The following is a 6,661-nucleotide window of genomic DNA, read 5'->3' on the forward strand; positions in this document are numbered from 1 at the left end:
AAGGAGTGGACATGCTGGAGGAAAGCACCTGTACTCTGTAGAGCATTTAAAGGAGGCGGTGTATGTAGCGGGTAGTTCAGGAGTCAGACCGCTTGAATTTGCACCTGGCTCTGTCAATTCTCATTTTTGTCCTCACATAAATTATTTAACCTGCCTCAGTTCCCATACCAGTAAGATGAGGATGATAATGTTGTGGTTGGTATCAGATGAAATAATCCATGCAAAGTTCTCAGCATAGTACTCAGCCCTAGATGCTGTTACAAAAAAAATTAAGGCATATCATTATAAAAACATAATAGCTCCAAAATGTTCAGGCTTTTTATAATGTTTTATAATCTTTTGTTTCTTAATCTTAAGGACCAATATCTCTGTGAAAAAGAAATTTTTTTAAACACTGAACTCTCTAGAAAGGTGGACCAGAAATTGGACCAGAAACTCTCTAGAAACACGATTACCTCTGGGCAAGGACACTGGCTAGATAAGAGATGGTGGACTGGCTTTTCATGAACATGTAGCTTTTGAAATTGGTACCATGTGAATACGTCACCTATTTTTTTAAAAAGCAACTAAAATTCAAGAAACATTTACCTAAGATTCCTCAATTCCTTCATTTTTAATCACAATTTATTTTTCTTCTTTTTAAGTTCAAGCAGAACTAAATTTAGTACTTCAATGTAAAATTAGCATGCACAGTATGGTCCCATTTTTGCAAAATTATTCCAAGCCAGTCACACCTCCATCTGTATATAAGCAAAGAAAGAGGTCTGAAGTGATACCCAATGTTAACAATGATTATTTTCTAGGTGATGAAATTCGGGGTATATTTTTCCTTATTCATATTTTTTCAGAGCTGTTTGAATTTTTAATTGAGTATATATCATCTTTAAAAAGTCATTGTTCTAAATAAAGAAAGAAAAATTGTTACCAAGGAAGAACAAGGGGTTTGTCCACATCTCACAAGGGACTGGGCTGTAAATGCCAAAGGCCACCCTGGAGGGCCCTGCTAATGCTCTAGCAGTATGAGTCTACGCCCTAACTCTCTACTTAGCAAATGCGCTGCCAGGGGGTTATGATGTCCCACTGTGCGCCTTACCGGTTGTTTAAGTGGAAGACTGATGCCTGAACTACCCTCCAGCCAAACTGGACCGCTTGTCATTTCCCAAAGTGCCTTCGTCCCTCGTGCCCCATTCACCTAGAGTGCCACCTACCTGACCCCTCAGTTGCATCTTTCCTCCAAAGCCACAGCACAAACTGTGCCTTCCGTGTACCTTTCCCTAACCCGTAGACCCAATTTCCCCCTTTGAAGCCCCAAAGCACATTTTAACAACTATTTATGACAATTCATTCATTTAATGAATGCTTATTGCACACACTCATGTGCCTTACAGTACATTTGTTTGTATACATCTTATCCTCTGTCTTAGAACGATTACCTGGGGGCAGAAAGTATGTCACACTCATTAGGTATTTCTATAGCACCCAGCATAACACCCTTGAAAGGTCAAAAACTGTTTGTCTGGATAATTAAATAAAGGAGCACTGTGAGATTATAGAAAATATATAATATATATTGGTCTCTGCCCCCGGTTCCTGACACAGGGATCCTCAAACCCTTGTAAATTCCTGAGTGAGTGACATGAGCTCTAGGAGTATCTTTATTTCTAATGTGGTGACTCTGGGTGGGCTCCTGGATGGCTCCTGGATGGGGACTGGTCACCAGAAAGACCAAGTCATGAGCAGAAGCTTGGAATTTTCAGCTCCGCCCGCCCCCCATCTCGCAGAGAGGGAAGAGGGGCTGGAAATAGAGTTAATAATCATGCCTCCATAATACCCCAATAGTATGGGGTTCAGAGAGCTTCCAGGTTGGCAAATACACCAGGAGGGTGATGCACCCCAGCTCCATGGGGACAGAGCTCAGGACCCTCCCAGACCTCACCCTATGTATCTCTTCATCTGGAACTGGTAAATGGAAGTGTTTCCCTGAGTTCTGCGAGCTGCTGTAGCAAATTAATTAATCCTGAGCAGGGGGTTGTGGGAACCCCTGATCTGTAATCAAGTCAGACAGAAGTTATGGGTCACCACCCTGAGGACCTACTACTTACAGCTGGCATCTGAAGCAGGGTGAGAGAAGTCTTGTTGGACAGAGCCCTTAACCTGTGAGATCTGACACTATCTCCAGGTAGATAGTGTTAGAATTGAGTTAAATTGTAGGACATCCAGCTGATGTCACAGAGGTTGCTTGTTGTGGGGAAACACACACACACACACACACACACACACACACACACACGGTGACCAGAAGTGTCAGAAGTGAAGTGTATTCTGTGTAAGTAGTAAAGGACACAAAACTGAGTCTTTCCTCACACAAGCACTCCATGAGTGTTTGTTGAATTGAACTGATTACTTTGTCTTTACATATTTTTTGAAGCTTTAAAGACTTTTAGGCTTTAAAAGCCAAGTGGTTTACATGCCTTCAGAATTATTTTAAGTTTTTCTAAAGAGCAAATATGCCCCCTTCCTCTAAAAGTACTGGCACAGATCAAAATCCTTGGAGAGGGATAAGGTCCAAATAGCTAAACAATAGATTAGTGATTTTTATTCCCATCTGTTTCACCCTGAGGAGATACAACAACAATCCTAAAAACTGACATAGGGAAGACAATTTCACCCTAGTCCCCCAGTCCGTAATGTCCAACATGGCTCAGGAAAAATGAGTTCACGTTACTCAGGGTTTTCATCTTTTAACTAGGCTCTTTAATCACAAAAAGCTACATTTCTCAAAACCTAAATAAAGCTAATTTGACACATATAATTGTGCGTCATGTCAGTGATAATGTGAATACAGTTTAGGGACTTCCCTGGCGGTCCAGCGGTTAGGGCTCCGTGCTTCCACTGCAGGGGGCAAGGGTTTGATCTCTGGTTGGGGAATTAAGATCCCACAAGCCCTGCGGTGCTCACAGCCAAAAAAATAAAAAAAAAAAAAAAAAAAAAAATTAAAGGCATCACAAATACAAAATAATATATAGAATTAAGGGAATATCTTTATGAAATAATGAGGATTATATATGGAAATTATTTGCCTTTGTTCTAGTCAGGGCTATCTTTCCAAAATACAGTTTGTTGAAAACTCTATTTCCCCTTTTTCTCCCTCAACAGCGAGCAAAAACTAATGTGCTGCCACCTGCTGACAACGGAGTGAAAGTGTAGCTCTGACATGAAAAGTGTTTAATCTTTTTAACTGTTGATCCAAAACTTCAGAATAGGTGTTTATATTATCTTCTTTTAAACATAGTAATGAACTCCTTCAAGATTCTTAACTTTAGGGGAGATGAGAATCTGTGAATTGGTGTAAATGAAAAAGAAAAGCAACGGATGAGTGTGAATTTCACAGATTAGAAAGCTTAGCTGCCTGCTTCAGTGGAGGATTGAAGTGATAGTTGAGTCATTCCCTTAACAAGAAAAAGGGGCAAGGAAACATAAGCAGATCTATACTAAGATACACTAGTGGTCCAGTCAGTCCAGTGTTATGTCACTGAGGAATGCTGTGCAGGAAGCATATGGTCGTTTGTGAGGACAGCGTCTGCTACCCGTCACAGGGAGAGGGATCTGTTCTCAAACAGCCCTATTTTCCCTCAGTGACCCTTACATATCTATAGAATGAACCTAAACCCTCCTCGAAAGCAGGTTTCCAGCTGGTCCACTCTTTGGGTGAGCAAAGTTTCCCAATCAGCACACAATGAATAATATAAACAGAGGAGAGCCAGGTTCTGTAATTTTATATTCCCCAATAGATTTCTGGTTCTATGTGCAGTCCCCACCACATGGTAGGTACTTTATCAATTTTATCTGAATGAATAAATAAGTAGAACCTCTTTCTGTTTCTCTTCAGTTTTCTGTGTTTGAGCTCCAAGGAGTGCATCAGAATCTGTTCATATTGGATTGGCCAAAAAGTTCGTTTGGGTTTTTCCTTAAGATGGTATGGAAAAAACCAAACAAACTTTTTGGCCAACCCAATATATTGCTTTGAGTATTTGGGTATTTCTGGTAAAAATTAGCTTGAGCCTGAATCACTAAGACAACTCCTCAACTTTCCACTTCAGTCAATATTATTTGTCAATCAAGTTTTTAGTAAACTGTAAACTGAAGCGTAAAACCTGGCTATGTTAGTGGAAAACCTGAAGGTTAACACTCAATGTGCCATGCAGGGGCAGAATCCAGAAAGAAAGTGGAAGAAGAACCTGTACTTAATTAGGAGGATTAGAAAGAGTTTTGAAAACAGTTAGCTTAGCCTTCCTGATTAAAAGAAAAGTATTTAGTTTGGGGAGTCACCTTCCCATTTTTAGGCCACTAAAACTAGACTCATGTAGCTAAAGCCAGGAAGGGATCAGGCAATTTTACATTAAATTTATCACCCAGCAATCACCTGTTCACATTGGTCAGGAGCCCAAACGATTATGGTCTCGATGTCTACTCTGTTCAGGGGTCATCAGCTCTAAAGTAAGGAGATGTACATAGGCAAGGGGCATAGAGTCTAGCAGCTGGAGCCTTTGCAAATTTTCCAGGATCTTTTTATCAAACCATCCAATGTAATGCACTTCACAATGTATAACTAAGAAAAGAGCCCCTGTCTTAGAGAAGAAGGGGATCTAACCATCAGCAAAAGATAAAGTGAACAAATGCTTAAAAATTTGAAGCTTCCTGAGATTCAATGGAGGACAAGATCACCTCAAGTTGGAAAGATGGAGATTGACATCATGAAGGAGGTAGAATTTGAATAGGTCTTTAAGAATAAGTGGAATTTTGCAGTTTGGGATTTAGGTAGGGAGAAAAAATTCACAAATGACATTTGGGAGACACCAAATATATTTGTGAACAGGGTGTGTTCACCTTGGCTACTATGAGCCTGATCTTCACTGCCAAAAAGTGGCAACTATGTTGGGATAACAACATAATGTACAGGCTCTGAAATCAGGTGCCTGGGTCAAGTCCTGGCCTCATTGCTTGTTTGTAATGTGTCCTTGAGTAAGTTATTTAGTAACCCTGGCCCTCAGTTGCCTTCTCTGTAAAACGAGGACAATAGAAGGGCATACCCCATAGAGAAGTTTTGAGGATTAAAAGAAAGAATTCATGTGCTGTGTTCAGTGCCTGGAATATAGCAAATGCTCAATAAACACTACCTATTATATTTGGCGAGTTTGTACTTGATTTACTAAACAATGAGGCGTTATCAAAGGTTTCTGAGCAGAAGAGCTATATGTTTGAAGCTGAAACTCTAGAGTAATTAATTTACCAATGAGACTTAGGATAAATTAAAGGAAGTGGAAAAAGCTATATTTAAGAATAGCAGATAAGGAAACTTTGCAGCTATCCAGGGAAGAAGTAATGAGAATCAGAATTATAGGTAAATCAATAGAAGATAGAAGAAGGAGCAGAAGAGACAATTCTGAAAAATTTTAAGAGAAATAATTGAAAGGACTGAGTGTGACGCGTAGCAGCTGGGGAGGAGTTAAAAACAACTCTAAGCCTTTGAACCTGGGGACCAGAAAAGCTTTGGTGAGGAAAACAGATGTGAGGACAAAGTGGTTCAGGGGAAAGTTACCCAAGTGGAGGTCCCAATAGAGAGTCACCAATATAAATGCAGACCTCAGAAGAGAAGTCAAAATTAGCTTAGGTATCTTCAATTTAGGGGTGAAAGTAAAGCATTGGATGGAAGTAACATCAGTGAAGTTTGCCAAGGTCAAACCGTCTGACGCAAAATTCCTTGTTCTTTCTACCTGTGGATATTACATGGGTTCATATCCACCACTAGAAAAAGAAAGGGTCTTATATATGTTAAAAGTTGACATTCAACTCCTGAGTTTTCCATCTACTAGCCACGTGTCACTTTAGGAATCAGTTTCCTCGTCTAGGAAATAAAATCAATGCTAATACAAACAATGCTAATAACTTCCTCACAGAGTTTTCTGAGTATCAGATGAAGTCCTGGTCTCGTTCTGGCTATCTCAATGTGATCATCCTCAGATCCAAGATGAAACTTCTCTTCCTGAAGGTCCCTGCTGCCCTGGGCTTGTTGCTACATACTCCTGTACCCACAATCTCTTTCTTCTTCACCAGTCATCACTTGAACTCGTCTTGCTCCAAACTTCCAATCCCTGGTCAAACTCTACAGGCTGCTACTCCAAATGCTTCTAACTCCAAAACCCTTTCCCTGGACCTCCTCTGCCTCACCACCTCCACTCCCGCCCACTGTATAATGTTAGTCTTTTAACTCCCTCATTCTCTCCTTTTCATTTTTTTCTCCCCTTTTTCATTTTCATTTCATTATAAAAATTCTCATCCCAGAGTCATATCTAATCATATCTAATCATATCTAATTATCAACCCCATGATTACTTACCTGCCTGTTTGTTAACCCTCAACCCAACACAGAGTTAGCATTCCTTACACCATTATACGAAACACACACACACACTCACACATATGCATGTAACAGAGTTATTTTGTCTGCAGAAAAAAGACCTATTGATCTCAGAACAGACTTTTTCTACCCTTTGGCCGTGGGAGGAGGAGATCCCAAAGACCCCAATGTAAATCAGTTGGTCCATTGGTCCATTCTCCCCTTCCCTCATTTTATACAACAAATTCTAAGCAAGTAGTTTCG

The sequence above is a fragment of the Tursiops truncatus genome, chromosome 11 (genome assembly GCF_011762595.2).
Source record: "Tursiops truncatus isolate mTurTru1 chromosome 11, mTurTru1.mat.Y, whole genome shotgun sequence".
In the NCBI taxonomy this organism is placed as follows: Eukaryota; Metazoa; Chordata; class Mammalia; order Artiodactyla; family Delphinidae; genus Tursiops; species Tursiops truncatus.